This window comes from Eschscholzia californica, unplaced genomic scaffold (assembly GCF_041429995.1).
Source record: "Eschscholzia californica isolate CP2 unplaced genomic scaffold, dmEscCali1.0.p SCAF_2, whole genome shotgun sequence".
Classification (NCBI taxonomy): domain Eukaryota; kingdom Viridiplantae; phylum Streptophyta; class Magnoliopsida; order Ranunculales; family Papaveraceae; genus Eschscholzia; species Eschscholzia californica.
The window spans coordinates 39,707,487-39,718,457 of NW_028238309.1; the positions used below are offsets into that span (position 1 = coordinate 39,707,487).

At 37.9% G+C, this 10,971-nt stretch overlaps 1 long non-coding RNA gene across 1 annotated transcript; it reads right to left on the reverse strand.

Moving 5' to 3' along the window:
• Window positions 1-3,785: 3,785 nt before the first annotated feature.
• Window positions 3,786-4,780, reverse strand: LOC147557839 (uncharacterized). Its single transcript, XR_015234208.1, has 2 exons — window positions 4,409-4,780; window positions 3,786-4,333 (listed from the first exon to the last, which is right to left on the reverse strand). It is a non-coding gene; the product is annotated as an uncharacterized LOC147557839 (long non-coding RNA).
• Between the last annotated feature and the right edge of the window lie 6,191 nt (window positions 4,781-10,971).

Below are 10,971 nucleotides of genomic sequence, written 5' to 3' on the forward strand. Positions count from 1 at the left end.
TCCTTGTCAAAAGTCTAGGTTCTTTTTGGATTAAATACCCCATGATACTTTTAGGGACTTCCATTTTTCGCATATACTCGAATTTCTACTCCATCATCCATTCAACACCGAAAGAAAAAAAGATTCTGAAGTGTACCAATCCCAGTCCTATTTGTTTTTTAGACGCATATTTCTTTAAGTACTCAACCTTAGGAATCACATCATCATCTAAACTTTTACGTGTAATATCAGGATTCTTGTTAATAAATGTTTTGAATGCATCGGCATCACCAATCAAATCATGGAGATAACGTAAAAGGGGTTTCACAACATTAGAATTACTTATCATTTCTGAACTTATAGCTTCACTCTCTTCCATATCAAAACCATACTTCATTAATAAAGTCGCAACAGGATTACCATTTTCACCCTTCTTTTTCTCATTTTCAGATGAAAATGAAACCGATTCAGTAAAAAAACCATTAGGAAGAGCGAAGCGTGGTGGTTCAGGTTATTGCTTACCTCGGTTACTAGTACGATTTGGCAGTTGAAGGTATAGTGGGATCCTGGCTCTTGTATTCACCTTTCTCAGAGTAAGCCCTAGTTTTAGGACGAGATTCATGTTTAAGAATGTGGCGCCCCGTGTTCCGAATCACGGTTTGCCCGGCAGTTTATAAAAGAAACTCGGTCTAATACTAACTCAAACCAATTTCAAATATAAACCCAAGCCAAAACTCTCATCACGGGTTACAAATCAAGAACAAACACAGCGGAAAATCAAATATAGTTTAAACCATTTGAAAATATGCTCGGAAAATATGTAACCCAAAATAGTTTTCATAAAGAGAAAACAACTTGAATTCATGTTTATGAATAGTTCACAGAAGAGACTGAATTTGGACAGAGTCTCCTCTATAAATTGAACATATCAAACCTGGAAAAACCTGTCAAACATTCATACATATCTCACAAACTTCTAAATAACTATAGCATCAAATAAAAAAGTGATAATGTGCATACTATTTACATGTGTACAATCGCAAAAAAGTGAGAGAACGATCCTAAATATTCTAGATGATACATATATAATATTAACGTTGTGATTATGTTGAAAATATAATAGAAATTAGAATCTTACATAATGTGAACCGTCGTAGTAAACTATGTCACTCCGGGTCACCAATACCTGCAACTGAACAACAACAAATAGGAATGAGATAACCCAAAGGTCAGCTCAGTAGGATACCTAGACATCCTACCCGCACCACACAAATCAACATTTTAATATATCAATAGTTATAAGTGTTACATATATACAGAGATATCAATATGCACACGAAGCAAAGCAATATAGCAAGATAATTCTTCTAGCTTACCAAGATCACGACTGAATACGCCCTCAGTCGGGGTCACCTACTATTCGGCTAGGAAGAACCGTTCGGCCTTTGTTAGTGCGTAGGCAGGCGGCGCCTTATCGAACGTTTGACTACTGCAGTGTACACATGGATCCACGTAATACCCCGGTAAGAGCTTCCATAACTCTCCCTTCGTCATCATCGCCCATCGGGCTGGCTTGTTATCTCAATACGCATCGAATAGTAAATCTCACCCAAACAATGATACGCTTAGAATATGTCATGACTTACCCAGACGACTATAAGAGCATCGTCGTGTAGCAGAGCCATATACCCACGGCGATACAATTATCTCATCTTGAGGCGCGTCCTATCTCCGGCCAGATCTGACGCTTCCTCGCAAGGTAACTCATTGGCCATTCGAAGAATATCCAAACATATGCATGAACCTATAATAGTATTAAATGATCTGATAGGCTCCCAAAGCTACAAGAACAGAGCCCTCCTAAAGGTCCCATCAACCCAAAGGAGAAGAGCGTTCTCATGTCTCAAGGTAGGGTAAACCCTGTTTAAAGCCAAGCTTTTACAAGTGTCCACTTTCAGGGAATTAGTATTTTCTTATTAAGAAAACTCGGGTAAACACCCTCTTTCATTTCGGTGAAAACATTGTAAGTATCATTCATAACAGAATTCAAACCACACACACCAGTGGTTTAGCAGAATAAATAAACAAGCATGGCATTGGGTCAGTCCCCTAATCACTCCAAGGGTCGGAATACCCCAACTCCCATCCTCTCCGGACCCCATTCCGGGTAAACTAGAATGGTCGTTACCAAACGGCTGGCCACGCACCGAGTGTAACCCTTGACATAATTCATGGCTAATCCATAACATAAAATAAACAAGGGGACCAACCAATGCCCGTTGTAAAACAACCATTACACATAACACAGATCAAGCGATTCCGCCTCCATGTTATACACGCAGCTCAAGCGATTCCGCCACCATGTGTTTACAATTCACACAAAACGATCACACAGATCAAGCGATTCCGCCTCCATGTGATTATTTTTCAGAAAAACCAATTTGTTTTTAAAAGAGAAACATCCATAACATAGAGCACACCACATACATACATATCATACCATATCATATCATAAATTGAACTAGAGAAGTATAAAAAGAAGAAAATGACTAACTATATATATATATAATGGTGAAACGGGCCAAAAACTTGATAGACCTAAAAATAGGTCTATTCCGGCAAGTATACGGGGTCAAGTTATAGTATTTATAATAAGATCGAGTATCGTCCCAAGGGATAAGTAGGCAATTTCAGATATTGACGGCGAGTTTAGCCCAGTAATCAAAATGTCAATAGCTAACTTAGACTAACACACACACACCCCACTCATAAATTTGATTTGATTTGCAAGAAATAAGAAAACAAAAAGAACTAACTAAACTATCTAAGTGAAACGGGCGAGAGAGATTCGAGAGAAGAGTCGGAGGAACAAGAGTCGGGAGACGGCAAGAGTTGATTCGGGCAATAGTTAAGTGAGACGGATACTTCGATCCACAAGATTGACAATGACAAATACTATGTATTTATTCGCATGAAAATGTAATTAACTTCACCCACATTGACAATCCTAGGTGTCATATATAACTCGAAATCTAACATAATGAACTATTTAGATTTCGGAAGATATTCTTTAATAACACAATTCAAAATCAAGAATGTATGATTGACTATCATATAAAACTAATTTCCTACACTATCATTCAAGATCTAAAAGGCATATCTCATCTAATAATTCAATAAAAGCATGAAATATCTAATTATAATACATGAATGACAATAAGGTTATAGAATCAACATGAAATGACAATCAATAGGCATCGACTATCAAACTTACACACACTATCTAATGGATTGAGAATGAACAAGTATGACACTAATAAGCATAATATGTCCAATTAAGTGTAATCGATCAAACGTCACTAAGTATCGATTATCAACTAAGTACACATTATCGAACTTCATGTCAATTAGACGATTAAGATCGAGGCTTCTAGTTTATAAAACTAGACGAAGACAATTAGACTCACATGTAAACAAATAATAAGCCAATCATCACATTCAAATCATGCTTCAAGAGTATCCGAATACGAGAGTTCATGTATCGATATCCGGGAATCCGTAATGATAAATCTACAACTATGTATTGTCCGATTTAATGTGTCAAATACAAGCGATGTTCGACTCTTAAGGTGATGTCTATAAGTACTACGTATATCCGGAAATTATACTTAGTCAAATAAACATCCCAAATCGGTTAATCCCGAGTCATCGAAATCGTCGTCTAGTCGCCTAACTATGTGAAATGCATGACAAGACACATGAAAATACGATCGAAACGATAATCGAATCAAATGAACATCAATTCATAATCAAAACATGAAATCATATTAAACATAATCACGAATTTATCACATTTCATCTCATATAATCGACACACTTGATTTAGCTAAACATGGTGAATAAGTAATAAATGAAAAGAAGATGATGAGAAATCCCCCTTTTTCGATGTGGTTCGAGGCTAGGTTCGTCTAGAAAAATGAGTCTCTAAGTGTAGTCGATCTCCCCGTAGCAATTTTTTGGATTTCTCTTTAATAGTGAACTTTGGGTGTCCCCGAATAAAAATCAGATTTCCCCATAGCACCCATCATCATCTTCTCCATCTCAAGAATATCCACCATTAAAGCTTCACCAAGCTTTCTCTCTCTAGAGATTTTTCATCCAAAATCAAATCAAACTACATGGGAAGATAGATCAAGACATGGGGAGTAAAAGCCCTATGGTTTTAGACCAAGATAATGATCGGAACACCATAGAAAATCCGGCCAAAGTTGGAAGAAATCCGGCCAAATACATGATTTCCGGCCAAAAGACCTTAGATCCGGGCCAAAGAGTGTTGTCCCTAGGCCGTCCCGTGCTATACCCGAGCTGCAGCCGTGTTGGAAGCTTCCCGTGCATGAGAAGGAAGCTGCTGGTCGCATCCGTCCCATGCTATACCCGAGCTGGTCGCGTTTGCAGCACGTTGTTGTTGCTGCTGTGCCGAGCAACTCGAGCTGCTGTTCGTTGTTGCCGGTCTGCTGCTCCGTGAAGGTTTCCCGTACCAGCAACCGTGCTCCTGTGCACGTCCCTTGGAAGCAGCCCGAGCTTGAGAAGCTCCCGTCCGTCCCGAGCACACTCTTGTTCCGACCAAGCTTAGGCCGGCCTAGGTGATGGCCGACCTAGCTTGGCCGGCTCCTTCTTCTTCTCTCTTGCTCTCTTTAACCAAACTCTTGCACTTGAAGAACACCAAACCCTAGCCTCTCTTTGCCTCTTTTTCTCTCTCTTGTTTTGGGGAAGAAGATCAATAGTGCCTCTCCCTTTCTCTAACTTGTGTATACCCAAACCCTAGACTTAGTCAAGTTTGACTAAGTCTTGGGCTATTTTGACTTAGACTTCTTTAAGAGGTGCTCATAGAAATCTTCCTTGCTTTCTCTTCTTTGGGCTCTTGGTTATGGGTTGGGCTTTGGCTCTCATCTAGAAATCAAGGGGAGTGCCTTCAAGGAAAGACTTTGGCTTCTTTCTTTTGTAACTTCCCCGTCCGAACTCCGAATTGAATTCCGTTTTCACCGTCGGACTCGTCTTTGACTCCTCTTCTCATATGATTTGCTTGAAGTCCTTTTCTCTCATTTTGGGCACATGAAATGATAGCGATAATTCGCTCCCTTTATTCCGAATTCCATGTTTAGCTCCAAATATGGTACCTAAACAAGAAAAACACATAAAATGTTATTGATAACACTCGAAAAGGACTAATTAGTCTAAGTTAGGCTCTCCAAATGTGACATTTTCATGTCACATCAATACCCGTGCTCCAAGTAAGATTCATAGGATCCTACCTCTTCTTCGCTTCCAATGGTGCTCCTGCCTAAGCTCCACTTCTCCTCGAGCTCCCTATTGCAGTTCATTACTACTGAAATATGAAAGGGCAAAACGGTCATTTGACAGTTACATAACTGTCAAGAGTCCTCTTGCAGAGCAAGAATGCATAAAATGAATGAAACTATACTAGAAATGTCCTATCGGCACTAAAGAGATCACTGGGACGTCCCATCGAATAACTGAAATACAAACAAATTAACCAACCAACTTCCCACAAACTCTATTTTACATTTCCGATACCCCATAAGCTGACAAATTATATAACGAACCAAATTCTATGAATCTTGAACTATCAAATCATAAAATGAACCTAATGTTACGAATCCATAACTCAACCTATCCATTTATGTTAACGGCAAGGTTCAGGTAACCAACTCTATTCCAATTCATTATAAAAACTGATCCAAATATCAAATTTGAGCCGTAAAATAATTCGGCAACAACTCGTCTATATATGAACACCCCAGAATAGTCTATAATATCCTAAACATCATCCTGAACGTAAATCATTCGAAGAAATTGAATAATAATCGTATAAATAGCTCCAAATTATGATCCCAATTGAAATTAGTATAACTATATAGTTACCAATATAACCATCATAAATCCACCAGATACTGACGAAATTGAAAATTCTGAACGGATAGATATGTAGAACAAGTCGAATACAATTACCTGGAACAAATTTCATCGAATTCCGACAACCGAGCGCAAAGAAATCGACGACTGAAATCAAACCACCAACTCACGGACAAAAACCCATTCATTCACTCGGTTGTTCTGTTGGTTTGAAAAATGATAATGGTTTGGAAAATGAGAATTGTAAGAAAAATGAAGTGGCTGTTTGGGTTAGTGACGTGTTGGGTGGATAAGTGTGGAGGTGAGAAAAGAGTACAGGTGGGGTTGGTTTTCTTTTAAAAACCATAACAATGCCATGTGTCAGCATCTAAAGTGCCCATGTAAATAATTGCATTCCAACCCCTAGTTTATATATCCATCATAAATAAATCCCACTACATTTATATCTTACTAATTCAACCCCTAATTTAGTCTTTTTCTTTCTTTTTCATCCCACAAGCAACTATGAAGAAACTATATGGTCCCGCTAAATTTCGATACGTAAGAAAATTATCGAACACGAAACAATAGCTAAACCATGTCCGATCTTTTCGTTTGACCAATCAAAATTCTTGATTTCTCGATCTCTCTCCGACGAATTGGTCAAGCTCAACCAAATAACCATTCAAAGCCAAATATCAAAATAAACGACTAGTTCTGCCCAACTTTCCAACTCGTCCGATTCTCCGACTCGAAAGTCAGGGCGCTACAATACTACCCCCCTTAATTGGAATTTCGTCCTCGAAATTCGAAGAGAGTAAAAACTGAAACGACCATTACCAATGTCAACACAACTCGTCACAAAAATTGGTGCAAGAAAATAATCTGTTTCGAACCCAGACTTCTGTAACTCTTAAATTTCTTAGGATTCCATTATTCGTAATGGTACTTCACCGAAATCAGAATCTCCTGAACTATTCCATCATGACACTCTGCATAAGAAGAAAGTTCTCCCTAGAACTGGAGAGTCTTCGTCAATGAACAACAAAACTTCTCTATCCTCTCTGCCAATCTGATCTAAGAAGATCTATAAATCAAATCTGTAAATGATGACGAACACAAACTTCCAAAGAAAAATACAAACCATTTTATTATGATGAGAATAAAGTCTACGCTACAATCCGAGGAATCTGACAATGTATAGGACAATGACATGAACCCTCGATAAGTGATCTCGCCATCTCATTCGAATCAGCCACTACGATGCTCAAAATCTGACCATATGCTAGGAAGATAGCTAACCAACCTTGTCTATTCTTCTGTCTAGTTTATGTACCAACTTTGAACTTGAGAGAAACTATAACATTTCTGAAATCACAAACTCAACGCATCTAACAAAAATCAATCTGGCTAAACTCTATAAACAAACTAGATCCAACCCTTCATATCCCGAATTCTTCTATAGAACTATAATATTATGAAGTGAAAATGAGGTTAAACAGTAATACGTGCAACCATAGAATAAGCTGACACATATGTTTCCTCTTCCAACTTTGAAAATAATATTTTGTAACAATAATTATCCCTGATATGAAGAGATAAAGAAAAATGAAGACATCCTCTAAGAAAATACCATTCTCGATAATATAAGAAAATACCGATGTCCATAATATAAGAAAATAAAGAATAAAGACATCTATAATATATACAAGTCAATCTTGGTGTTGACACTATAATCCCGAAAAAAAATATAGTCGTTGTCTATAACACGATAAAATAAAATGGAAGACCGCTATAACATCTATACAAGTCATAAAGAAACCAACCCTCGAGAATCATTCTACAATAACCTGAGAACCTCAGATACTCTGATAACCAACAATTTCTCAATCTATAACCTCCAATATCGAAGTATCTTGTTGCACCAATATAATTCGACCATACAAATTAGCTTTGTAGTATAAGAATATTCTAGACCATAATCCCTCAATCTCTAAACAGAACTGTTGTCAACGAAAACCATAATAGTCTTATATGAAAAATATATATTGTTCAGAAAAATCGAACTCAATATCGTCAGTCAATATATAACTTGAGAATACCATTTCATATATAGAGCAACCAAGGGAAAATAGGTGGCCTATAACCACTGACCCTGAGAACTATCCCTCTCACTGGTTATATCCTGACAACTATTCTAGAGGCCGAGACATAACGAACACCTGCGCCACATATACAAACTTGAAGACCAACACATCTATAGTTTGTAGGTGACTAACTACCATTCAGTGAAGTAGTCTCTATCGATAAGGTTATCTGTCCGATGCCCCTAAGTCTCACCACAAAAATTATAGTCAATAAAAGATATGTGTCTCTATCATATAACTTTCTTTCAACCAGACCATATTTATCTGTAATCAAACTAAAACAATACATGCTCGAAACAAAACCGATCACAGTCAACCTCAACTCTCTCTAATTGATCTGATCGAAACTCATAATTGACCATGAGGTCCATAACACAAAAGGTCCGACTCATCTTCTCATCTAGTTAATCCTTCGTAGAGATGTTTTCGCACCATTGTGATCACAATACTTCTTTAGTGGTTCAATTTGTAGCTTCTTCATTACTCGATAGCATTTCTCATATTACCGATTCACCTAGGTTAATTACTCCTGGCAATGTCTTCATATGAGAATCACCTGCTCGAGTGACTTAGGCTCACAAAATTTTACCACAAATTCATCCATATCAGATAAGTTGACCACGCATATTATTCCTTGACTGATGCCCTAGGTTATTGTCGCTGGACACCTGGTCGTTAGCACCATTTCTTGCTTCGGTTTCTTTGAGTCGTTGCAAATTTCCAAATTGTCCTTCTATGGAGATTAGCTTACTAGTTTACTATCCTTGTCCTAAATGAACCGATATATCCTAAGCCAATAAAGTAACATGGCATTCAAGAATGTTTCTTCTCCAAAAGGGTGTTCATCTTGTAATTTTCTTAACATTCCTGGTTGTCGATCTTTGGGGACTTGTATACTGTCAAGAGCCGACTACACTTAACCTCCTCAGACACTTTTTCCTTCGGTACTTTCACAACATCGATATGTCGCCCTTGCCCAACATTTTCTACCTCTTATCAATTCTTGATTGTCCTCTTATACCACCTTCATCACAATCAAGGAAAGGACTAACCAACGTAAGCCCTCCACCAAGTATTCCTTTTTGCGAGTAACTCGAAGTCACAAAGTCCATTTACAACCAACCAATGAGATGAACCTAAGCCTAATATGAATGTAATTCGTACCTCAATAATGCTCGGTTGATCGCTACTACTATCTTCTGCAGGCAATGTGCTCGGCAAACAAAATCACAATGTAAGTGACCTACCGTTAAAGGAACCTTACTCACATTATGATATCTGAGTGGGACCTTCACGTAGGCCTGACTCAGATGTGCTGAGCACATAAAAGTCAGCAAAGATAAAATCAAAATCTTAAAATCTCAAATAAAACAAAATAAAATCAACAACATTATTATCTTTTCATATTTTATCTTGAAATTTTTACGAATTTAACAAGCCTTGGTAATTTTAGTTGCCTCACCCATTAATGCACAGAAGTGTATTCTGATGCCAGTCGGCCCAATGCACGTACTCATGCTCTGATACCAACTTTGGCGCCCCGTGTTCCGAATCACGGTTTGCCCGACAGTTTATAAAAGAAACTCGGTCTAATACTAACTCAAACCAGTTTCAAATATAAACCCAAGCCAAAACTCTCATCACGGGTTACAAATCAAGAACAAACACAACGGAAAATCAAATATAGTTTAAACCTTTTGAAAATATGCTCGGAAAATATGTAACCCAAAATAGTTTTCATAAAGAGAAAACAACTTGAATTCATGTTTATGAATAGTTCACAGAAGAGACTGAATTTGGACAGAGTCTCCTCTATAAATTGAACATATCAAACCTGGAAAAACTTGTCAAACATTCATACATATCTCACAAACTTCTAAATAACAATAGCATCAAATAAAAAAGTGATAATGTGCATACTATTTACATGTGTACAATCGCAAAAAAGTGAGAGAACGATCCTAAATATTCTAGATGATACATATATAATATTAACGTTGTGATTATGTTGAAAATATAATAGAAATTAGAATCTTACATAATGTGAACCGTCGAAGTAAACTATGTCACTCCGGATCACCAATACCTGCAACTGAACAACAACAAATAGGAATGAGATAACCCGAAGGTCAGCTCAGTAGGATACCTAGACATCCTACCCGCACCACACAAATCAACATTTTAATATATCAATAGTTATAAGTGTTACATATATACAGAGATATCAATATGCACACGAAGCAAAGCAATATAGCAAGATAATTCTTCTAGCTTACCAAGATCACGACTGAATACGCCCTCAGTCGGGGTCACCTACTATTCGGCTAGGAAGAACCGTTCGGCCTTTGTTAGTGCGTAGGCAGGCGGCGCCTTATCGAACGTTTGACTACTGCAGTGTACACATGGATCCACGTAATACCCCGGTAAGAGCTTCCATAACTCTCCCTTCGTCATCATCGCCCATCGGGCTGGCTTGTGATCTCAATACGCATCGAATAGTAAATCTCACCCAAACAATGATACGCTTAGAATATGTCATGACTTACCCAGACGACTATAAGAGCATCGTCGTGTAGCAGAGACATATACCCACGGCGATACAATTATCTCATCTTGAGGCGCGTCCTATCTCCGGCCAGATCTGACGCTTCCTCGCAAGGTAACTCATTGGCCATTCGAAGAATATCCAAACATATGCATGAACCTATAATAGTATTAAATGATCTGATAGGCTCCCAAAGCTACAAGAACAGAGCCCTCCTAAAGGTCCCATCAACCCAAAGGAGAAGAGCGTTCTCATGTCTCAAGGTAGGGTAAACCCTGTTTAAAGCCAAGCTTTTACAAGTGTCCACTTTCAGGGAATTAGTATTTTCTTATTAAGAAAACTCGGGTAAACACCCTCTTTCATTTCGGTGAAAAATTGTATGTATCA